Consider the following 24,790-nt stretch of genomic DNA (forward strand, 5'->3'; position numbering starts at 1 on the left):
CCTTTCTATGCTTTTGCTCATTAGAAAACAGACTCATCTGAATCCCCTTTCTTTTACTGGAAACTAATAATACACTTGTAAAATCACACGATACATTTGTGAGCTATATTTATAAGCTGTATGTGCCCTCTCTGACCGATTTTTTTTCCCATAAGAAAACTTAGGAATGTCTTATAATATAAATATGAAAATGCTCCAGGCCATAATATATCATTGTTTTAACCACATTGTCACTTGTAAGGCAAATTATGTTCTTGGCATTTCCATCCTATGAATTTATATAAACGCAGGCAGTGAGGATAAAACCAGGATAACTGAGGAGGGTACATAACTGACCTGATCCTTCTCTGCTCTGAACATCTTTGAAACTGCTGTCCCTGCACTTCATGGGTGGCATGTCACAGCCAATCCACAGGAGCCCTGAGAGCCACAGATGGCCCTGTGCGAGAATCACTGTTGCAGGATGTGTGTTTGGGAGCAAACAATCAGTGTCACTGAGATGACCATTATTATAGGGGCACCTGGGTGGCTCAGTCAGTTGGGCATCTGCCTTCGGCTCAGGTCATGATCCTAGGGTCTAGGGATTGAACCCCATTTCTGGCTCCCTGCTCAGCGGGGACCCTGCTTCTCCCTCTGCCCTTCCCCCTGCTCATGTTTTCTCTCTCTCAAATAAATAAATAAAATCTTTCTAAAAAAGCATACCCATTATTGTATTTTGCAATGAACAGTGCTGCCCTTGAAGAGTATGCTGATCCTACACACAATGGCCTTCAATTTTCTGTTCACGATGCCTACTTTACAGCTTCGAAGCTTCCTCTTGAACTACTGTAATGTCAACATCACTACTTTGTACTATTTTCAGCCTGACTTTTAGCTTTTTGAATTGAGATTCCTAATCTATTGTAGACTTCTCAGAGAAGGGCTGGTGTGCTGAGGATCTGTGGTTTCTATTTTTGATGTTCACAAGCTTTTTCCCTTTTTTTCCTGATACTCAAAGGTGATCTGGAGAGTTGAGGTTTTCAGATAAATGAGGGATTTGCTCTACAAGGCTATAGTGTTTGAAATGGAAACTTTGTGCCTGAGAATAAGCAATTCTGAATGTGAAGATATGTTTCCTATTAAAATAATCTGGCTGTCTATATTTTAGGCATACCAAGGTTAAAATTAATTCTAATTCTTCTTTGACATGAATTTGACCAAAATCAAATGCTCTTACTATGAAAACATATCCCATACAGAGTTTTCTTTTCACTTGATGCCAAGTGATTATTAACTTATTTCTCAAATCTTTTACAGATCTCATGTTACAAGAATATGGCTATGGAAATATACAGCTCTTTATTTTTCAATACATATGAACCTGATTTTAGCTAAAAGCAAAGCACATATTTCAAGCAAATGAACAAAACATTGAAGCATGTGAACAAAAAAACACTTAAATTATCACAGTTATTCAATCAGTTTGTGATTATGGCAAAACATTTCCAGTATAAAACATTTGTTGAACACATGCTTGGCAGTCTTCCAAAATAGTTTCATAGAAAAATCAAGAGGGCAAGAACTCAAAGTGTTTTTCTCATTTTTAATACTAACTTTCTTCTAAGGTTACAACATAGAAATAATATAGTTATAAAAATATCAAGTACTAATTAGCTATTTGTCACTTGGTCTTTTTTAAAAGATTTTATTTATTTGACGAGAAGAGAGAGAGATCACAAGTAGGCAGGTGGGGGGGAGTGGTGGGAAGCAGACTTCTTGCTAAGCAGAGAGCCCAGTGTGGGGCTCGATCCCAGGACCCCGAGATCATGACCTGAGCTGAAGGCAGAGGCCTTAACCCACTGAGCCACCCAGGCTCCCTGTCATTTGGTCTTTTACATTTAATGCAAATTTTAAAACTTTTAGTAGAAACACCCGAATCAAAATCTGCTAAAAAATATTTCTGGGCAAACCGTGGTACAGGAATGTCTCTGAGACATATACCCACTCTATACTGAAGGTGATTTCTTCATTAAATCTCTGGATGTTACTTTCTGGCTAATTGGGTACTATTGAAACAAAAAGAAGACCTGAATCAATAAGTCAGATAATGCTTTTCTGAAATAAAGGCAACCTTACTCGTCCCCCTCCCCCCATTTCAATTATATTTGTTCTGGAGAAAAATCAAACAATAAAAGTTGTCTTCTGTGGATTAAAATTTTGGTAAAATCCCTATTACAAAATAATCCGCTAATTTTAACGTTGAGGAGGTTCAAAACAGTATGAAGAAAGTAAACATTATTCCTGATGAGTAATTAATGAATTTTTAGTTTTCTTCCAGGATTTATTATTCTAAAGAAGAAATACAGTAGTGAACATTCTTATTGCAAATCTGACTATTTATCTTATGAAAATGTTGAAAAAATTCCTTTTATGTGTTGAAAACCATTGGACATACCCAAGCAATGGAAAATGGAACTGACAGACATTGACCATTATAAGCAATTATATTTATTTGCTATTATATTTAAGCAACTATTTTATTTTATTATAAAATCATATAAATGATTTTAATCATATATATGAATTTAAAATCATATATATGATTTTAAGCAACTGTTGCTTGGATCTGGGTTACCTCTTCCAGAGTAGAAAAAATATTTTTACTACAAGAAACACAGCATCTAATGTTTCAGATTTCTTTCTTAAAAGCCCATTTTTGTTTATACAGATAAAGTTTTCCCCTCATGTATGGTATTATATTGATCTTGGAGAGAAGAAAAAAGATGCATTTCCTCTGACATGGTTCAGCCGAATAATGATGGCTTTGATTGCATTTGTCTCCTAAGAAAGGACAGTCTTTTTTTTTTTTTAAGATTTTATTTATTTATTTGACAGACAGAGATCACAAGTAGGCAGAGAGGCAGGCAGAGAGAGAGAAGGGGAAGCAGGCTCCCCCCTGAGCAGAGAGCCTGACGTGGGGCTTGATCCCAGGACTCTGGGATCAGGACCTGAGACAAAGGCAGAAGCTTTAACCCACTGAGCCACCCAGGAGCCCTGAGAAAGGACAGTCTTATATTTTAAGGAATTATGCTTGAAGCAGTAATGAACTTTACCGGTAATCTCACAAAGAAAGGTTATTGGTGGCAGGGGTCTTCTTGTTAGTTAAAATAATCAAACATTTGGATTGCTTGCTTTTACTTGCTTTAAAACTCGTCAACAAAAGTGTGGAGAAAACATTTCTAAGATCATTGAGGGGTTTTAAAGACCAGAAGGAAGGCTTTATGCTAAAGAAGTAAGTAGACACAATTATGCTGATTTGTTTTAAGAAGCTCCAAAGGGGAAAGGAAGAGATTACTCTGAGAATGATGTACAGAAGCCAAGAATCATTTGGAGCTTCCAGAAAACGGGGACAAAATCAATAGGAAAAGGAGTCTTTGTTTATAATGGAATTTAAAATTCAGAAGTAAAAGTCAGTAAGTCTCTCAAGTTCCCTGAAGAATTGCTCAGTGACTGAGTGAGCGAGAGAGAGAACTTTGGGGAGGTAGGGGGGTATGGGGCAGGGGAAGAACATGTGATAAGTATCTGCCAGGTTCAACGAAAGAGGAAGCCATGAGTAATTCTTTCAAGTAAGTAGACTTTATCATGAGAGACATTCATGAATATTATATCTGGATTTTTCAAGGTTTCTCCCCTTTCTTCAAGTCAGCTGAGTATTGACTAATGATTCATGGATATCCTTGGCCTTAGTTTAGTGTAGCTCTCTCTTATTACAAAAGAGACTTGCATAGAAATGTAATCATATTGATCATTACTTTTTTAAAAAAAGATTTTATTTACTTATTTGACAGAGAGATTGGAAGTAGGCAGAGCAGCAGGCAGAGGGAAAGGGAGAAGCAGGCTCCCCGCCCAGCAGGGAGCCCGATGCAGGCTAGATCCCAGGACTCTAGGATCATGACCTGAGTGGACCGGACGGCAGATGCTCAATAACTGAGCCACCCAGGTGCTCCTATCGATCATCACTTTTAAGCTCATTACTGGATGGTAGGATTAAGACAGACTTCAAAAATTACCCAGAGATTCCATTTCTCGAAATGACCAGCTAGATTACTTAGTTCAACCCTCCTGGGGAAAACAATGGAAATGAGGGTAGTTTTCATGATTAGGATGTTACACACGAGATCTCTGGGATTCTGGCAGTGTTCTCTCTCTTGATGTCAGGTTTCCTAGGTAATAATGCTATCTCTTGATTTGGGTGATGTTTATTTGTTTTTGCACTGTTCTGTATATAAGTTATATGCCACAGTAAAAGAATTTTTAAAATTCCCTAATTCAGCCTTCAACCTTCAGGCAGGTAGATTTTGCACAATGAAAATACATTTTCTTTCTCCATGAATAGAAATACTGTTTCCTTTACGATCCAAACAAGACTTTCTCAAATCCCACTTCCTAGGAGTCATTTTATATGACACATTGAAAGCTATAGGACCAAAGCTGAAAATATTGAAAATATTTCCAAAGAAATTTTTGCCTAGAGCATTAAAGTTTATGAGGTGGCCAATTGTAATCAATTAGAATAGAATAGTCTCTAATGTTTCTACTACAACTATTTTGTTCTAGCAAAGAATTCTTATTCTTCTCATACAAATGTTCTAAACTTTGTATTAGGAAGTCCTACTTTCTGAAATTTCCCATAAATCAAAAAGGAATGATGTGGGCTTTAAAAATTGCAATTAAAATTCAATTCTTTGCATTTAACCAAAAGATATGTAAAGTAGAATTTTTAAAAAATTTTTATTTTTATAAAGGTTTTATTTATTTATTTTAGGGAGAGAGAGAGACAGCACCGTGGGACGGGCAGAGGGAGAGGGAGAGAGAGAGAATCTCAAGCAGACTCCAGGCTGAGCATGGAGCTCAATGTGGGGATCTATCCCAGGACGTGAAGATCATGACCTAAGCTGAAACCAAGAGCTGATTGCTCAACCAACTGTGCCACCAGGTGCCCCTAAAGTAAGAAATCCCTTTTTTTCTTTTTAAGATTTATTTATTTATTTTAGAGATAGAGAGAGAGGGAGAGCTGGGGGAGGGGTAGAGAGAGAGGGACAAGCAGACTGTGCTGAGCACAGAGTCCAATGTGAGGTTCAATCTCAGAACCCTGAGATCATGACCTGAGTCAAAATTAAGTGGACATTTAACCAACTGTGCCACACAGACACCCCTAAAGTAGGAACTCTTAATCTCATTATGGAATATCATTATTATCAGAATAATTTCATCAACCATCGCCAAATTTTACTGAACACTTACTATGTACAGATAATATGCTAACTATTCATGAACATTATCTCATTCAATATCCATTCAAATCCTGTGAAACAAGTAGTGTAATTCATTCCATTTTTTAGACTAGAAAACTAAGAACCATAAAATTTAAGTATCTTGTCCAATATAAGAGAGCTATTAAGTAGTAGAGCTAAGATTTTTTTTTTTTTAAGATTTTATTTAAGAAAATAGCAGACTTTCCACCGAGCAGGGAGCCTGCTGTGGGGCTCAACCCCAGGACACTGGGTCCATGACCTGAGGCGAAGGCAGATACTTAACAAATGAGCCACCCAGGCACCCCGAGCTGAGATTTAATATCAGATTATAATCACTGTTCATATCGTATGGAAGTTGCAAGCAAATTGATACAGAATCATTAGAGAATATATTAGATCCTTAATAAATATTTTTGAGGTTTGTTTTTCCCCAAAAGATAAAGTTGGGGAATAAATTGAAGTCTGATGAGCCATTTTCACTTTCTTGCTTTTCTTATATCCCTGCATTCTCTGAGTCCATATTTTTCTTGAAGACTTGTTTATTCCTATTGTTTTCCTTTCCATGGTTTTGATATTATCTGATTGAACAGCCTTTCCTGGATTAAAAATTAATATTTCATCTCCAAGTGAAATTGGAAATGACCACTTTAAAGAAATGAGAAGTAGATTAAAGTTGTCTGATAACTCTATCTTTCTAGCTAATATGGGATATCATGTCATATTTGATTCCAGTGAGACTAAGTTGTTCAGTCTCTGTCTAGTCTTCAGTTCAGCAGTACATCAGCCTGAATTTAGTCAACAGTAATTTATGTGAAGAATATGTGGTAGTGATATTGGCCTATAAAAATTAACCAATAGAGGAGATAAAGTCAACTTTGGCTAAGCTGAAGTTTTGAGATTATTTACAAAGTTTATTTTGTTTATTCTGGGGTTGACAGGATTCATTTAAATTGCTCAATGTGGTTAATTAAGTGGAGAAGGGATTTAAAGCCTTTATATCTTTAAGGCCAAGCATGGCCCCAATCTCTGCTTTTCCTACAAAACGTGATACTGTTTTGGCCAGGGTGTTTGGGTGTGATGATAGTGGATGGGGACTGAGGATTGTTCCAGATGGTTCCATTTGGCCTTGATGACCATGATAGCTCTTAACTCCACAAATTAAGGAATAAATGTGAGGTTCTTACCATCTATCAAATATGTGTTATCATTACCAACTAATATTTATCGAATACCAAAGTTTCAATTAAATTATTGGGGACTGGAGAAATTGCCACTGGCTACGTCTATGGACTAACCTATTATAGACTAACCTACTTGTAACCTGGCTCTCTTAAACTCCCTTTAACAGAGACCATGGTGAGTCTCAGCATTAGCTCAGACCCTGTGTCCAACAGTATTTGAAATAGTTGGCATTCTTCTTGCAACATGTGTAATTACCTGAGTAAATAACCACATGTCTTTCTTGGGGAAAAGCTAGGAGATGTTTCATATGCTTGTATTGCAAGGTCCTTTCTTCTGGACCCCCAAGCTTTCTTTAGTCAATGAGCCATGGGTATGAACCTGGCTCAGGTCTGGAAACTATGCAAGCCATCATGACTTCCAGTTTGGGTGTCTGCTTTCAGTCTCTTGATCAGACATCTATGGTTTCTTTGAATTGTACAGATCAAGACATAATCTTGTTTCATTTTGTCTATTACACCCCAAAGGCTGTTGTGTTCTATTAATCACCTCCACAACTCTGTATATGTCACAACCTTGTTGTTTATGATAATGGCACCCACTCTCTTCTGACACTGAAGCCTCTTTTATGTCAAGATTCTATCATCCCTGTTGCTATCTGGGAGTGCAGTTCTGCACCAGCACTTTCTGTCATCACCCTTGCATACAGAAGACCACCACCTCAGAGCTTCTTTGTGATGCTCATCCCTTATCAATATCTTTGGTGTATAGAATGTCCTCTGGGCCCTCCCTTGGTGCATAGCCATATATGGGGGGTTTTCCAGCCCTTTCATAGCACGTCCTCTTTAGAATGTCCATTTCTCAATGCCTTTTGGTCCCTTCTTCCATAGTCTGCTGTGACAGATTTCCAGTTCACTTAATGTGGGTACTTCCTTCACCCTATCAGCAAATCTCCAAATAAACTCCCTTACCTATCTAACTTTATTTTCTACTTCTCGTCAAGTCCCGGCAGGACACAGAGCCACTCAAATTTTCTTGGTTCCAAAGGTCTTTGTTGGCAACATGCTGCGGCTTCTTTCGAGTACAATTATTTCCCTCTCTTAGCAGGTGCCACACTTCCCCAGGGAGGCTATGTGGTAATTAACTCTGTTTAGGTCACTGGTGTCCAGGGAGGAAAATGGGGTTAGGCACGGCAGCATTTTCTGTCTTGCAGGGCGGACGGAGGCTTCTGTATCCTCTTCGGATGAAAGGGAGGGCACTTGTCTTTATCAGAGAGGAGACAGGATAAGGATTCAATCGGCTCTGGAGGTCTGATAGTTTTCTAATTAGGGCCTCAAACTAATCCTCTGTTTTTTCTGTGCTCCAACTGCAGGAAATGAGAATTTCTTTATATGCTTCCAAGGAGTCCTGATGGCTTTCGCACTTAGTTTAATTGATGACTAATCACTGTGGTGGGTAGAATAATGTGCCTCCCAAGATGTCCATGTTCTAATCCTTGGAGCCTGTTGAAAAAAAGACTTTAGAGATGTTGCGATATTGAGGATTTTGAAATGAGAGGTTAGCCTGGATTATCCAGGTTGGTCCCATGTAATCCCATGAGTCCCATAAGAGGGAGGGAGGGAGGCAGAGTCAGAGAAGGAAATTGGAAGAAGAGAGCAGAGGTTGGAGTGGCACTATTTATTTATCAGTTAAAATGTGCAAGTCAAATCAATGTATAGTGTGAGTCCACTGTGTATATGGAAACGAGATCAGAGAAAAACACATTTTTTAATTTTTTATTTTATTTTTTAAAGATTTTATTTATTCATTTGACAGAGAGAGGGAGAGATCACAAGTAGGCAGAGAGGCAGGCAGAGAGAGAGGAGGAAGCAGGCTCCCTGCTGAGCAGAGAGCCCAATGCAGGGCTCAATCCCAGGACCCAGAGATCATAACCCCAGCTGAAGACAGAGGCTTAACCTACTGAGCCACCCAGGCGTCCAAAAAACACATTCTTTAAAAAGCTGTTGACTCTGGATACTGAGACTATGGGTAACTTCATTTTTTTTTATAGCATTTTTTAGTAATTTCCAAATTTTCTGTGATAAACATGCATTTTTAAAAAGCATTTTTTTTCTGACTATAGAAGCAATACATGACCATTGTGGAGAAATTGGAAAATGCAAATAAGTATATGGAAAAAAGTAAAGATCATATCACCACCCCATCACCTAGAGAATATAACTGTTAACGTTTGGGTATATTTTTTTCCCATTTTTTCTGAGCACTCAAATATGAATGTGTATGTGACTTGACACTTGACTTAATACTGGCTGTTCAGTCAAGTATCCTGCTTGCTCGCTTTTTCCCTTCCTTCCTTTCCTCCTTCTCCTTCTCCTCCTCCTTCTCCTCCTCTTCCCCCTCCTCCTCCTCCTTCTTCTTCCTCTTCCTCTTCCTCCTCTTCTTCTTCTTCTTGCTTAACATTATATGGTAAGGTTTTTCCTTATCCTCAATTTTAAAATACCATTTGTAATGAAGGCAGGATGTTACCATGCATTTCCCTACTAGACAGTAATATTATTTCCAATCTTTTGATATTGCCAATAATGATGTGATGAATAAAGTTGTATGTAAAGATTTAGCTACAATTTTTTCCCAAGAAGTGGGACTGGGTTACTTTGATAATCAGAAAAAAGAAAAAAAAATATATATATATATGTTACACTAAAACGTATTAAAGTCATGATCAAGTGAAAAGTACCTGGAAATTATTAGGTACTGTCCAGAGGTTTTTGGAAGTAAGCCATCTTTCCCTATACCAGACATCTTAGGCCAGGATTCAGCCTGTCTGTGTTTCATGAAGGAAGCCAACAGATGGCTGGTACAGGTGGCTGTCTAAGCCATCTTCCTTTTGCTAGGAGCAGACGGGTGGTGGGCTGGGAAAATCTTTCCTGGTGGCATTGAATAGTAATATATGCAATAGTTAGTTCTAACATGGATAGATTCCCAGGGGAATACTGCTTTTCCCCTTCTGTTATAGGAGGTATTCCGCTTTCCCTAGAGGGATAGATTGGCACAAGAGATAAAGCATCCTTGAAAAAAGAAGCCATTTTATAGATGTAACCTCAAAATGGAGCAGCAGCCAATAGGGCTGAGCTGTTCCAGTCACTGGGCTGAGCCTAAAGGAAATGATCAGGGGCCCCACACACCTGAGGGCTTATCACCCCTACCTCAGCACACTGGATAAACAACCCATGAGAAGAATTTCTTTCAGACTATGATTGATGCTGTGCTTTCATTCACACCATTTTCTAAATTATGTGGAGAAAATTATTGGCTGGGACTAAGAGAGAACATTACTGTGGGAAATGGTTAGCCAAGAGGTAGAAACAGTCTAAAACCTCTCCCTGGGAATACCTTGACATTTATCGCAAATTTACTTCATCCTCTGTGTATGGATATACTTCACATTTGGGAAAAAAGTTCAAACAGCAGGCAGATAAATGCTGAAAAAGAAATAGTGACGGATTTTTATTTGGAATAAAAAAAAATTCAAACCATTCTAAGGAATGATTTAGAAAAATTTCAAATTATCTTTAGACTTTTTCTCTGCAATAAGAAAGAAAGCTACAGAAAAGTGTTTTCATTAGTGAAGGGGGGAAATCAGATAATTTCTTAAAACCTCTGAAATAAGACAGGTACAAATCTCTGTGGCAAAGTATTTTCTGTAAATGAATTTCTGTTTGGGTGATTTTCTTTAATAAGCAGTAGCAAAAATTGTATGCAAGAGTAACTTTTTTTATTGCACCTCACTTTAGAGCATTTTTTAACAAATGGAGGGTTTGTGGCGACTCTGAACAAGTCTATTGGCGCCATTTTCCCAACAGTCTTCGTGTGCTCTATATCTCTGTGTGACATTTTGGTAATTCTCATAGTATTTCAAAGTTTTTCACCATTATTATATTTGTTATGGTGATCTGTGATCTGCGGCATTTGATGTTTCCATTTTAATTGCGTTTGGGGTACCACAAACTGTACCCATAGAAGATGGTGAACACAATCAATTAACAATGTGTGTTTATTCCCCAAACATTCCCTTTCTCTCCCAATCCTCAGGCCTCCCTATTCCCTGAAACACAACAATATTGAAATTAGGTCATTGAATAACCTTACAACAGCCACTAAGTGTTCAAAAGAAAGGAAGAGTCACACGTCTCTAGCTTTAAATCAAAACATAGGAACGATTAAGTTTAGTAAAGACAAAACATGCTGAGAGCAAGGCCTCTTGCACCAAACAGCCAAGTTGTGTATGCAGAGGAAAAGGTCTTGAAGGAAATTAGAAGTGTTACTCCAGTGAACACACAAACAAATGATAAGAATGTGAAACAGCCTTACTGCTGATAATGGAGAAAGTTTTAGTAGTCTAGATTAGAAGATCAAACCAGTCACAACATTCCCTTAAGCCAAAGCCTAATCCAGAGCAAGGCTCTAATGCTCTTTAATTCTGTGAAGGTTGAAGGAGATGAGGAAGCTGCAGGAGAATAGTTTGAAACCAGAAGAGGTTGGTTCGGGAGGTTTAAGGAAAGAAACCATTTATATTATTTAAAAGTGCACGGTGAAGCATCAAATGTTGATGGAGAAGCTGTAGCAAGTGACCCAAAAGCTCTAGTTAAGGTCATTGCTGAAGGTGGCTACACCAGACAATAGATTTTCATTGTAGATGAAATCACCTTCTAGTGGAGGAAGATGCCATTTAGGACTTTCATGGCTGGAGAGAAGTCAGTGCCTGACTTTGAAGTTTCAAAAGATAGACTGACTCATTTATTAGAGGGTAAGGAAGCTGGTGACTTTAAGTTGAAGCCGATGCTCATTTACCATTCTGAAAATCCTAGGGCCCATAGGAGTTATGTTAAACTACTCTGCCTGTACTCTGTAAAGGGAGCAATAAGGTCTGGATGATAACATATCTGTTTATGACATAGTTTACTAAATATTTTAAGGCCACTATTGAAACCTGCCACTCACTGACAATGCACCTGGTCACCCAAGAGCTCTAATGGAGATGTCCAACAAAATTAATTTTGTTTTCATGCCTGTTAACACAATATCCATTCTGTGGTCCATGGATCAAAGAGTCATTTTGACTTTTTAGTTTTATTATTTAAGAAATACATTTCACAAGGCCATCGCTGCTCTAGATTGTGATTGCTCTGATGAGGCGGGGAAAAGTCCATTAAAAACTTCTGGAAAGGATTCACCATTCTAGATGACATTAAGAACATACATAATTCATGGGAAGAGGTCAAAATATCAACATTAACAGGAGTCTGGCAAAAGCTGATTCCAACCTTCATGGATGACTTTGAGGGATTCAAGACTTCATTGAAGGAAGTAACTGCAGATGTGGAAACAGCAAGAGAACTAGAATTAGAAGTAAATCCTGAAGACATGACTGAATTGCTTCAAGTTCATAACATTTTCATGGATCAGGAGTTGCTTCTTACAGATGAATAAAGAAAAAGTTTCTTGAGCTGGAATCTATTACTGATGAAGATGCTGTGAAGATTGTTGAAATGACAACAAAGAATGTAAAACATTACATCATTTCTAAGACATAATGTTATTGCATACTTAATAGAATATAGTATAGTATAAATGTAACTTTTATATGCACAGGGAAACCAAAAATTCATTTGACTTGCTTTATTATAATACTGCTTTATTGCAATGGTCTGGAACTGAACCCGCAATATCACCAAGGTATGCCTATAAAATAAGTGTTTCTTGTTGAAGCAAAATTATTTTTCTACAGAACCAGCAACACTAAACTTTAGCACTAGACCACGTTATCAATTACAATAACAGTCATGATAGATCTTGTAAAAAAATGGCTTTTCCTTGAGGATAGTGACACACATGCCAAATCTTTGCAGTTTTTCTCTGCACAGCTAAATTAAGAGACTCTACCATCAATCATGTTGAATTTGTTGAAATGCTTTTTATGTCAAGTTGGTACAGCACTAGCCTATTATAGTTTCTGTCAGGCTTCTCATTTTTTTAAAAAGAACCAGATGTTCCCAGAAGAAAGCAGAGTAACATTTGATGTGAAAGGAATGAGTTTATCAGGTTGGTTGTGATAAATATAACACATTTGAAAGATACAAAAATTGGTACAGGGAGAAGGCTAAAAAATATCTTCAGAAGGAGGAAAATAAGTTATAAATAATGAACACCAAAAAAAGAAGGAAAAACTGTTTGCATTATTAATATACTGTAAAGGAATATTATTTAGTCTTAAAAAGGAAGGAAACTTAGATGAAACTTGAAGGCATTATACTAAGTGAAATAAGCCAGTCATGAAAAGACAAATATGGTATGATTCCCCTTATATGAGGAACCTAGAGTTACTACATTCATAGAAACAGAACAGAGAATGGTAGTGCCAGGAGCTGAGTTGCAAGAGAGAATGAGTATTTTTATCTTACGGGTACAGAGTTTCAGTTTTGCAAGATGAAAATGTTCTAGGGATTGGTTGTACAATAGTGTGAATGCATTTAACACTACAGGACTGTACATCCAGAAATGGTTAAGATGGTGAATTTCAGGTTACGTGTATTTTACCACAAAGATTTTCAACTAGTCTATTGATGCTAATTACTAACATTATAATTTTTAGAGGAAATCATAAACTGTTCATTCACATCTATTTGATTTTCAAAAGATAATGTTGTGAGTTCGCATTTTATTGTCTGTGTTCTTGAACTGAGAAAACCAAATAAAAGAAATCTTAATTAACTTAACGTCACAGACTTAAAATCACAGTCACACCAGGTAGTGTCAGAACTGGGACACCTCCTTCTAAATACATAGCTCGGTTACGTAGCTGTGTGTATGTTCTACTCACTTATGTGCATGTCATGCATATCTATCAGTTGTTACCATGGTGAATCATTCAATTCCCTCCAAAGAATATTTATTAATCACATAATGAACTTTAGAATTATCATTCTTTTTCTGTATCTCTTAAACTCATTTCCCCCCTCAAAATGCTTGTAAATTATTATCTCTATTTTCTTAACAGAATGTATGAAGCAAGTAGGCAAAAATTCTATCCCCTTCATTTATTGGTTGAGGAAGTAGAGTGTTTAACGACATGCCTAAAGTCAAATGAGGTAGAAGATAGCCAGAAACTAAGAGCAGTTTAGATGTTCCGACCCTGGCCTGGGTTCTGAGCACTATGCCTTAAAAATTTGGGTGGTTAAGGCAGCAAATATCATGTAAAGTCAACGTTTTTTCCCTCAAAGAGTCCAAATAACTTATGATCATCTGCATCTTGGATTTGAGTGCGAGTGGGTGATGGAGTGAAGCCACCGGAAGTCTGGAACACTGTGTGACCCTTCGCTTCTGCTTTCTTTACAACCAGAGTCTGTATTGTAACTGTGTACCTTTTTTATCGGACCCATCATGGGGCTGAGATGAGCATGGTTCCATACTTGTGCATGGGCGGAGTCTAAAATTTCACTCCTGGGGCCCTTGTCCTGCCATTCCATACCTGAAACCCTTTTGAACATCTATCATGGGTCAGGCAGCGTGCTAAGTGGTTGATATGCATCTCCTTACTTAATGCTTTATGACGTTATTGTTATCCTCCCCATTAAATAGGCTGAAATTCACTTGCCCAATTTGAGAAGTTGGGACTCAACAAAGCCAGGATCCAAACCCATGTAGTTTGACTCCTGATACTCCCCCATTATGCCACTTAAGTTTCTACCTGGAAGCCATGTGATTCTTACATTTTATTAATCTCTAAATAATAAGGATGCTGCTTTTCCTTCTGGGACACAACTTTCCAGCTTTCAAGATAGTTTTCTCCTTGTGTATCAATCATTAATGGATAATGTTTAACCCAAGAGGCAGAACCCAATGACAGTTCTCATTTTTTAAGAAACCTCATGGACTTGGGACTGTATTTCCCTTGTGTAAACTGGTATTGGATCGCAGGCTCCTGAAGGCTCTCTACGAGCTCCCCACGCCATGCTGACTCCACAGAGCAGTGGGTGATTAATTGCTTGCTCTTTCGGCTTCTGTGCTTTAAGAACGCAGTCATCCATCTACATCCCACAATTTCTGTCATTGTCAATGATATCTGATAACGTTTGTAATCTGGTAAGGTGAAAGAGCCTCCCAGGTGTCAGGATACTTATTGTGACACAGCTTTGTAAGTTCCTTATTGGATTCTCAAACACACTGGCACATAGACAAAGTTGAACAGGACTGAATACAACACAGTCTGACTTCATGCGATTTTTGATGAATGTTAGTAAACTTGTTTTTAAAAGATTTTATTTATTTGAGAGAGAGACACAGACAGACAGAGCACAAGCAGAGAGAGGGGCAGAGGGAGAGAGAAGCAAACTCCTGTCTGAATGGGGAGCCCAACTTGGGGCTCAATCCTAGGACCCTGGGATCGTGTCCTGAACCAAAGGTAGACGCTTAACCAACTGAACAAGCCAGGCACCCTAAGTAATGTAACTTGATCTTACATACATCAAGCTTTTCATTAGCTGGCCCAGGAGTTTCTAGCCAGGATTTATATTTTCATTGTGAAGGCTGTCATTTCAGACCAGTAATATTTTGTTTACTGTAAGACACCTAGCATTGATTAGCATGTCAAGTGACCGTGAAAGTTCAGTACATGAAAACTGGAATTTCTACCAAGACACGTGCTTCTAAATCTGTTTCTCTGATACACACACGTACACACCGCTCTGGAAAGCCAGTAATTGACTGCATTTTAATGTATATACATCAATACAAAAGCCCCATTTACACAAAAATCATTAGACTTAATAGGAGGTTCAGAGCTATAACTTGTTGATTTGTTAGTAGTTCTACCGATTTTAGTTTGTGTGGTTTGCTGAGGCTACTTTACTTTATCATCAAAAGTTATGTAAAGGGGCGCCTGGGTGGCTCAGTGGGTGGCTGAGCTTTAAGTGGGTTAAAGCCTCTGCCTTGGCTCAGGTCATGATCCCAGGGTTCTGGAATTGAGCCCCGCATCGAGCTCTCTGCTCAGCGGGAGCCTGCTTCCTCCTCTCTCTCTCTGCCCACTTGTAATTTCTGTCAAATAAAATAAATAAAATCTTTTTTAAAAAAAGTTATGTAAAAAAAGATAATAGTTATACAATGTAGACTGGACATTGAAAAGCCAAGTTGGAAGACCAAATACTTCTTTTCTAATGGGAGGTCCAGGTATATAGAGAAAATATCTATTAGTGAGTGTCAAGAGTGGAGACAGAGACGCTGATACAGCAGAGTTGTTTAGTTTGTGAGACACAGCCCCTTTTGCTCTGAGAATTATTGTCATTTTTTACTGCCTTTGAAATTCAAATTCACAGAGCCTTCTGCTCAGCCCTGCTCTGACTAGCTCCTTTGAACTTAAGTGTCTTTTCTTGGCCTGCTATCAAGTCCTCTCAGACAAGATCTTCTGGATTCAAGTCCTTTTCTCTAAGAAGGAGGGGTTTCATCACTTTTCCAGCTTGGGTCTGGGAATGAGAGGAGTATAAATCTTGAGCTGGGTCTTTTAAGTCCCAACTATGTCGACGCTGTAGCAACTTTCTGTTTCACACCATCAGGGCCGCTGGCATATCCACTGTTCCACTCTTCGTGATCCAGGGGCTGAGGGAAGTCTGTAAGTGCAGACAGGAATCTTGTTGGATCACATCTTGCTTGGTGCCTTCTCAGGACAGGAGGAGGGGGTGCTCACTCAGATGCTGACAGACAGTGGGCTCTGGGTGGCCCAAGCAATTCCCAGGGCTTGCTTAAGAGACGCTGAACTACGTATTGACCTTGAGTCTGCTCTTCTGCACCCAGTTCTCCCTGTATCAATCCTCTTTAGGCTGGGTAGTCTGGCTCAATCCTCTTTCAAACTATTGTTTATATTTAGACATACCATGCTCTGCTCCTTAGAGTATTTGGTTTTAATTCTTAAAATGTATTCCCACCCTGTAAACACAGAAACTGAGGTATTCTTTTGGTTTTTACCAACCAAAGCTTATCAGGGTTGGAACCCAGTTTGCTAACCCCGCCCCCTTTCAAGGCCGCCCCGCCCCCCAGATGCCCCACCCCCGCCCTGTAGCCACATGGGGCACAGGCATTGTGGGAGATCTTACGCCATCTCTACTGCGCAGACTCAGAGGTGGCTGACGCTTGGCTGGTCCTGTCCCTGGAGCGTCTGCTTCCTTGTCCTCCTCCACGCCTCAGTATGTTCACTCGCGACAGGGCTTTGAAGACGTCTGCCCCAAGTTTCTCCTCTCTGTGTGCTTGAGGAGAAGGAACAGGCCAAGAGAACGCGAAACTGCCCAACCTGCGGGGCTGAATATTCCTTCAAGAGTCCAAGGAAGCTGTCCCGGGGACGGGCGAAGGGCTGGCCGTGGCATGGTCCCTGCTGTCGCGCACCCCAGCGGTTCATGTGATTCCTGAGACTTGGGACCCCGGTGAGTAGGAGGCCCAGTCCGGGGGTGGTGGGGCGAGTTCCCCTCTCCACAGGCCTGGTGAGATGCCCGCGGTGTTTCCCGCCCGTGCGTACCGTTCTGGCCAAATACCATTGAGGGCCTCCCAAGGCCCGGGCCTCGTGCGGAGATCCTGGCTGGGGGGCAGCTGGAGGTGTGAGGGCCAGGCCGGGCCCCAGGGAACGGGGACTTCGGAGAAGGCTGGGACTCCGGGACTGAAACCAGGGCCCAGGCTGGGGTGTCTGGGGACAGCATCCTAAAGTTCCAGTGCAAGTGAGACTTTGCTGGCCAGAGGAAGGGAATGGGGAGCCTGCTGTCCTTTATCCCAGGTGTCAGAACCCTTTCTCTTACCTTTTAGGACGGTGCTTCTCAGATTTTGGTCCCAAGATTTCTTCACACAGTTAACATTACTGAGGAGCAAAGAGCTTCTGTTCCTGTGGGTTTTGTCTGTTAGTATTTATTGTCAGAAATTAAAACTGGGAAATTTAAAATTTAAATTTAAATTTCAGTTTATTTAAGACTCAGTAATGAACCCCTTACATGTTACAATGTTTATGAAAAATGACGTTACAAAACAAAGAATGGTACTACTTTACATTTTTGCTCATCTCTTTAATATATTCCATCTCCTTCAACATTCAGTCTGTTGTGATATCCATATCATGTAGTCTCTGGAAAACTTCACTATACACTTTAGAGAGAATGGACTGAAAAAGATAAATTACATTCTTGGTGTTAGGAATATCATACTGGTATTGGTTTTGCAACCTGCCTGAAAGGGTCTTGGGAACTCTAGGGTTCCCATTTTGAGAACCTCTGGATTAGGAAATTGGGAAGTGCCATGTGACCACAGTGAAACAGATCCCGGTACTTGAATTTGGCTGCTGCGAGCTGGCAAATTATTTTTTTGATGATATTGTTATAGGAAAACTAATTGCATCAAAATTGTGTTTTCTTTGAGAGGCATGTCCCTAAATTTTTATCCAGTGCAAGCATTTAGCATGGGATGAGAAGCTTTGGTATCATAATGCTCTGATGAGGGAGGATTCATTTATTCCACACAAATTCCTATTTTCTTATCTTTTCTTTTTATTTGGGGCATTATTAGAGATTCTATGAAGTAAAATTCTGGTTTCCCTCAGTCTCTTTAACTGCTCTTTTTCAGCATTTCCTTTGTGGGTCCCTCCTCTGCCTGAATGTGCAGAGGGGAGTGGAAAAGAAGGAATTCTGTCCATACTTATATAAATGGGCTGAGCATATTCTCAAAGCACAAACAGGCATCTTTCCTGGTACATGATCGACAGCTTTCTGGTGCAGTGAGGAGCATTGGTAAGTCTTCTCAGTAGAGGAGAACTTGCAGTGTCCTGAGCCCTATCTCTTTATGCTGTTTCCCTAGGTGATTTCATCTAATTTCATGACTTTCTGTGTTTTTATTGTCAGAGCACATCATCTGCCACTGCTTCTAATTTGAGTTCCTGGCTCAAAATTTAGTAGTCTGTATGATATCTTTACTTTTATGTCTTTTTTTTTTTTTAAGATTTTATTTATTTTAGAGAGAGAAAATGAGAGAGAGCATGAGTGGAGGGTGGGCAGAGGGAGAAATAGACTCCCCACCAAGCAGGGAGCCTGATATGGGGCTTGATCCCAGGACCCTGGGACCATGACCTTGACAGACAGAGCTACCTAGGCACCCCTCCACTTTTATGTCTTGAGGACAAATCACACTTAACAAAGTGAAACTGTTCTTCCAATTTCTCCCCTTGATGCGTGCACTCAGCTTGCTCATTCTTCAGTTCCCCATCCCCTTAGAAATTGACATCATATTCTTCTAATTTACTTAAAATGTAAGTCTAAAAGTCATTCTCGAGATCTACTCATTTGGGCTTTTTTTTTTTTTTTTTTGAAGATTTTATCCATTTATGGGGTGCCTGGGTGGCTCAGTGGGTTAAGCCGCTGCCTTCGGCTCAGGTCGTGATCTCAGGGTCCTGGGATCGAGTCCCGCATCGGGCTCTCTGCTCAGCAGGGAGCCTGCTTCCCCCTCTCTCTCTCTGCCTGCCTCTCCATCTACTTGTGATTTCTCTCTGTCAAATAAATAAAATCTTAAAAAAAAAAAAAAGATTTTATCCATTTATTTGCAAGAGAGCAACGTGAGTAGGGGGAGGGGCAGAGTGAGAGGGAGAAACAGACGACCCCCTCCCCCCACACACTGAGCAGGGGGCCCAACATGGAGCTAGATCCCAGGACCCTGATATGATGACCTGAGCTGAAGGCAGACAATGAACCAACCAACTGAGCCACCCAAGCGCCTCTCATTTGAACTTCTTATATTTCAATCTGTCATCTAGTCTTATTCATTTTAATTCTAATTTGTATCTCTAATACACTAGCTTTTTTACTGCTGCTATCCTGGTCCAAGTTTACTATCATTTTTTGCCTGGACTGCCCAATAGTATCCTTCTTACTTATTCTCCTTATATCCATGTATACCATTGCCCCGTCTTCACTCTGTCTCCAAACCTTACCAAATCAGAAGTGTGAGTACATTGGTTCCCTATTCTCATGGAAATTATATTCTAGAGTAGGAAATTAGGCTACAAGCAACCATACCAATAAAAAAGATAATTTCAGAGGGTAAAAGTTCTACAATGAAACAAAACAACGTTATAGAAAGAAAGTGATGAAAAGTTACCTTGAACTGAGTGGTCAGGGAAGACCTCTCTGTGAAGCTGAGCTCATAATGACAAGAAGCAGCCAGGTCAGCCATGTGAATATATGGGAACAGGACATTCCAAGTGGTGATGACAACAAAGATAAAAGCTCTGAGGGAGAAACAAGTTTGTTTATGAAATAGACCTGTGTGGCTGGTTCATGGTGAGCTAGCATATTAGTTTTCTATTACTACTGCAACAAATTATCATAGTGGCTTAAAAAATACAAATTTACCAGTTTGCAGTTCTGGAAGTCAGAAGTCTGAATGAGTCTCACTGGGCTGAAATCAAGGTGGCCGCAGGACTGCATTCCTTTCTGGAAGTTCTAAGGGAGTATATATTTCCTTGCCTTTTCCAGCTTCTAGAGGTTGCTGACACTGCTTGGCTCATGGCCCTTCCTCTCTACCCTCAAAACAATGTGGGTTGAGTCTTAGATTATGTCATGTTGATGACCTTGTTTCTGTCATCACATCTCATTCTCTTGACTCTTCTGCCTCCCTGTTCTTTTAAGAACGCTTCTGATTACATTGGATCACCTACAGAATCCAGGATAACTTTCCATTTTAAGGTCAGTTGGTGAGCAGCCTTAATTTCATCTGCAACCTCAATCCCCCTTAATTGTATAAAGTAATGTATTCACAAGTCCCAGAGATTGGGTGTGGGTGTCTAGGGGAGGGAGACATTCCACTTACCACAGGAAGAAGAGTGTAGAAGATGAGGACAAAAGGTGAGTTTGGACCAGATTATGAAAGACCTGTAGGCTAGGTTAAGGGGGAAACCCCTTGGAAGGTTCAAGCAGAACAGTGGAGTGATCCAAATTGCATTTTAAAAGGAACAACTGTTTGTCATGTGGAATTGGATTTAAAGAGAAAAAGAATGCCAGTAGGGAGACTAGTTATATATAAACTTGTCTGTGTTTGGTTAGTTGGATTAAGGTGATAGTAATAAATGTGGAAAGAAGTGAATGATTATAGGGTACATTTTGGAGATAAAAACTTGCAAATGTATTTATATGGAGGTAAAGGAAAGAGAAGAATGAGGGATGAGGCTCCCACTAAGCAGGGAAGGCTAGAAGATCAGCAGATTTGAGGAGATGGAGATCAGGTTTTTTTCCATGTTAACTGAGAGAGCTACGTTTGGTATTCAAGTGGAGATGTCAAGAAGGCAATTATATATAAGAGTCTGAATCTCAGTGGAAAATCAGGTCTAGAAGTACGTATTTGAGAGTTAACAACTAAGTGGGATTAAGGCCTTGTGACTGGGTGGTATCTTTTAAAGATACAAATACAGTAAAGTAAAGGGCCTCGGATCAGACCCTAGGGCTCCAATATTAAAGGTCAAACAAAAGAAGAGCCAGCAAAGAAAACGGAGAAGGCCAGCCAAGAGATTGTTTTCAGCTTTTTCATGAGGCAAGGGGGATGATCAACAGTTTGAATGCCAGTAAGAGATGAATGAGGTGAAAAAGAAGTGCCTGTTGGATTTACAATATGGTGGTTACTGCTGACCTTAAGAACAGTTGGAGTGGAGTGGTAGAGATGGAAACCTGAATGAAGAGTGTTAAAGAGAGAAACAGAGGTGACAAAGTAGAGGTGGCTGTTGTTGACAGTTCATCTATATTCTAAAATGTGTTATGTGCCGTCCCAGTTTGAAGCCTTTGTACCCGTTCTTTCCTCTGCGTGATTATCTCTTTCCTCTCTACCACACCACTGCTCCTTGTTAAGTTCATCCACATACTCGAACCTCACCACTCATATCCCTTCTTCAAAGAGGGCTTTCCTGATGATCCCAGTCTGTCTGCTTGGAAGACAATCTTCTTTCATAGTATACCGCATATCTTAAAATTTTATAGTTATGGGCCCACCTCCCCATACACACATGCACACACACACGTCAGCCAGTTAAATTCTTAAAGATGGGACAATTTCATTTTTGCTAATTATTGTATTCCTAGTATATAGCGCAATGTCCAGCACATTGTAGTTTGTCAATATTCAGCTCATTTATTCAACTCATTCATTGATTCAGTGAATAAATTAATGTTATATTTTAAACCTTGGATGAATGATATGGTCTTGTGTTTTATCTTTCTGCAGTTCATTGTTTACATGTGATAGATACTTGGTAGCCACTCATGAAGTCATACAAAGACCTATCAGGAGCACTTTGATTAAGAGTTAATGAACATTTTTTTTTAAATATTTTATTTATTTGTTTGATAGTGAGAAAGAGAGAGAGAGCACACACACAAGCAGGGGGAGCAGCAGGCAGAGGGAGAAGCAGGCCTTCTGCTGAGCAGGGAGCCCGATGCGGGGCTCGATCCCAGGACCCCGGAATCATGACCTGAGCTGAAGGCAGACACTTAATGACTGAGCCACCCAGGTGCCCCGAGTTAATGAACATTTTGACCTGAAAAATAATTCAGCATCTTTTGCAACAGATTCTTGATGAAGAGCTTCATAAATCATTTTAGCTTTGATGTTAAGAGCTACATGGTATTCCCAAAGGCTAGCATTCCAGGGGCTAACAAAAAACTGTTCTGAAGATATGGAAATTTTTGTGTGTGTTTCTTATTATTTATTAGCTAGGTCACATTGGAGACCACTTAAACCCTCTGCTTTAATGTTTTTATCTGTAAATTGGAGGTCATTGCCCTTATTTTGCCTACCAAACAAAATAAGTGAGGACACTGAAAATTCTAAAGCACTGTGAAAATCTAAAGTATCATTACCCTTATGATTCCTTTTTAGTACAACTCCTATTACCGAAATGGAAAGATGAAAATATCCTCACTTTCTTTCCTCCCTTTTATACTTGGTATCCTCTGGAAGGGACTTAGAGTCAGAGTAGATGGCATTAAACCTTTTATTACTTATTCAGGAGCCAGGTTCTTTAGTATTTTTATTTGGATCCTGTTTGTACTGTAATGCATTATCTGTTCCCTTTACTCATTTATTTCTCATGGGAAGAAAACAGGTCATTTTTGGACTTGGAATCTGTAGGCATAAAATGTGCCCTTCTTGCTATTCAGAAATATGAAACTTGAGGTGCTTCAAGGTGCTGTTGGATTTGATGTGAAGAATTTGAAAAAGACCAGTATTTCACCTAAAAAAAGTCTAGAAATATGAAAATGCTTTTGTGCTACAAGCAATTTTTCTAATTTGTCTACATAATATGTAAATATAGAATAATTTTCACAAACCATACAGAAGAATCCATTTTATTACTTTACTGCTGTCCGTTTCTAAATGTGTGTGTATATTAATAACATATTTAGTGCAGTTGATTAGGGTTCCAAGGATAAAAATATATAGACCTTGGTGTAAGTTTCAGCTTGTAAGCATGTGGTTGTGTGCAGTTTATTAACCCCTTTGAATAACCCCTTTGAATATCTTTATTTTTTTTCTTCATCTTTAAATAGGGAGTTTTTCATAGAATGTTGTGAATGAAATGAAATAATATTGAGAAAATAATTTAGCTCATAGTAAGTGCTCAGTAAAGATCTATGTTATCATTATAAATATTATATATCCTAACATTTATAATGTATTAATATAATTATATTACTCATAATTGTATTGACTAATATACATGTGTTATATTTTAGTGTTAATATAATTAATATAATATTCACATATTGGTATATATTTTTAGTATCTTCCCATTAAAGATTGAGTTGTATCCCTCCTCCCCAATTCATATGTTAAACTCCTAACACTCCTTGCCTCAGAATGTGACCTTATTTGGAGATAAGGTCCTCATAGAGGTAATCAAGTTAAAATGAGGTCATTAGGGTGGGCCCTATCCAGTATGACTGGTGTCTTTATAAAAAGGGGAAATTTGAAAAATGATACGCACACAGGGAACAAATCATGTGAAGATGAAGGCAGAGAGCAGGGTAATGATTCTACAAGCCAAGGAATGACAAGATTGCTAGCAAACTGCCAGAAGCTAGGCATGAGGTAAGAACAGATGCTCCATGACAGCCCTTAGAAGGAACTAGCCCTTCCAGGAACCTTAATCTAGGACTTCTAGGCTCCAGAACCAGGCAAAAATAAATTTCTGCTGTTTAAGCCAGTTTGTGGTACTTTGTTATGGCAGACCTAGCAGACTAATACACTTGTCCGCTGGAAAGTGAGTGAGGGTAGGTAGTCAGATTTTAGGAGGCTACAACATAGGCAGGGCCACCAAGAGCATTTCCCCTATACTTTCTCTCATTGTCCACTACTGAAATTCTACTTATCATTCCAGGTCTAATCCCAGAACCACTTCTTCCATAGAGACTTTCTTAGTCTTCTGGTCAGAGCAATTGCTTCTCCTTTGGTGCTCCTAACAGAGAAAGACAACCATTATTTCCCTAGCTCATCCTCTCTGTAATTCATTTCTCAAGTGAATCTAGATCATGTCATGTAAGAATTACCCCTATATGGGGCGCCTGGGTGGCTCAGTCCTAAGTGTCTGCATTCAGCTGGGGTCGTGATCCCAGGGTCCTGAGATGGAGCCCCTCATCGGGCTCCCTACTCAGCAGGAAGCCTGCTTCTCTCTCTCCTACTTCTCCTGCTTGTGTTTCCTTTCTTGCTGTGTCTGTCTCTGTCAAATAAATAAAATCTTAAAAAAAAAAAAAAAGAATTATCCGTATATTATAGTTGATTTTTCAGCCCTGTCCCAACCCATTCAACTCTAAGAGTTTTGAGAGCAAGGGATGTATATCATTGCTCTCAATGTGTGTCAGCGCCATCTCTTCTCAGCTAGCCTGGAGGAGAGTGCTTACATGGAACAGATAGCGAATGCTCAGTAAATATTTCAGGAACTAAACTGAACTGATTTTCTCTTCACTGTTTCCTCCTCTTCACTGCGCTGTCAGAGAACCTTTCACAGAGTGAGGAACTAAAGTTAGCTGGGTAGGTAAGTACCTAAAATATGCTTTTGTGTTGCTGTGGTTTATGGAAAGGGAACTCGTGGCCAAAAAGCAGCTGGGGGATATCAGGAAGTTTTGGGCACAGAGCCAAGCAAACTAAGTTTTCTCAGTTGAGGTGAAGGATGGGGTTGCATTGATGGCCTTGAGAACGGTTCAGGGCTGGAAGTCTGAGACTGGTCAGGTTGGGAAACCTGGCTGTCACTGTGAGAA

The 24,790-nt window shown here is 39.4% G+C and overlaps 1 long non-coding RNA gene across 3 annotated transcripts; it reads right to left on the bottom strand.

Annotated features, from left to right (window-relative positions):
* Positions 1–351: 351 nt before the first annotated feature.
* On the bottom strand, positions 352–19,936 carry LOC116571534. Of its 3 annotated transcripts, XR_004277899.1 has the most exons (4): positions 19,901–19,936; positions 19,647–19,776; positions 9,867–9,955; positions 352–439 (listed from the first exon to the last, which is right to left on the bottom strand). It is a non-coding gene; the product is annotated as an uncharacterized LOC116571534 (long non-coding RNA). The 3 variants fall into 3 exon arrangements; XR_004277898.1 differs by lacking the exons at positions 352–439; positions 9,867–9,955 and adding an exon at positions 11,529–12,005; XR_004277900.1 differs by lacking the exons at positions 352–439; positions 9,867–9,955 and adding an exon at positions 17,519–17,664.
* Between the last annotated feature and the right edge of the window lie 4,854 nt (positions 19,937–24,790).

This window comes from Mustela erminea, chromosome 13 (assembly GCF_009829155.1).
Source record: "Mustela erminea isolate mMusErm1 chromosome 13, mMusErm1.Pri, whole genome shotgun sequence".
Classification (NCBI taxonomy): Eukaryota; Metazoa; Chordata; class Mammalia; order Carnivora; family Mustelidae; genus Mustela; species Mustela erminea.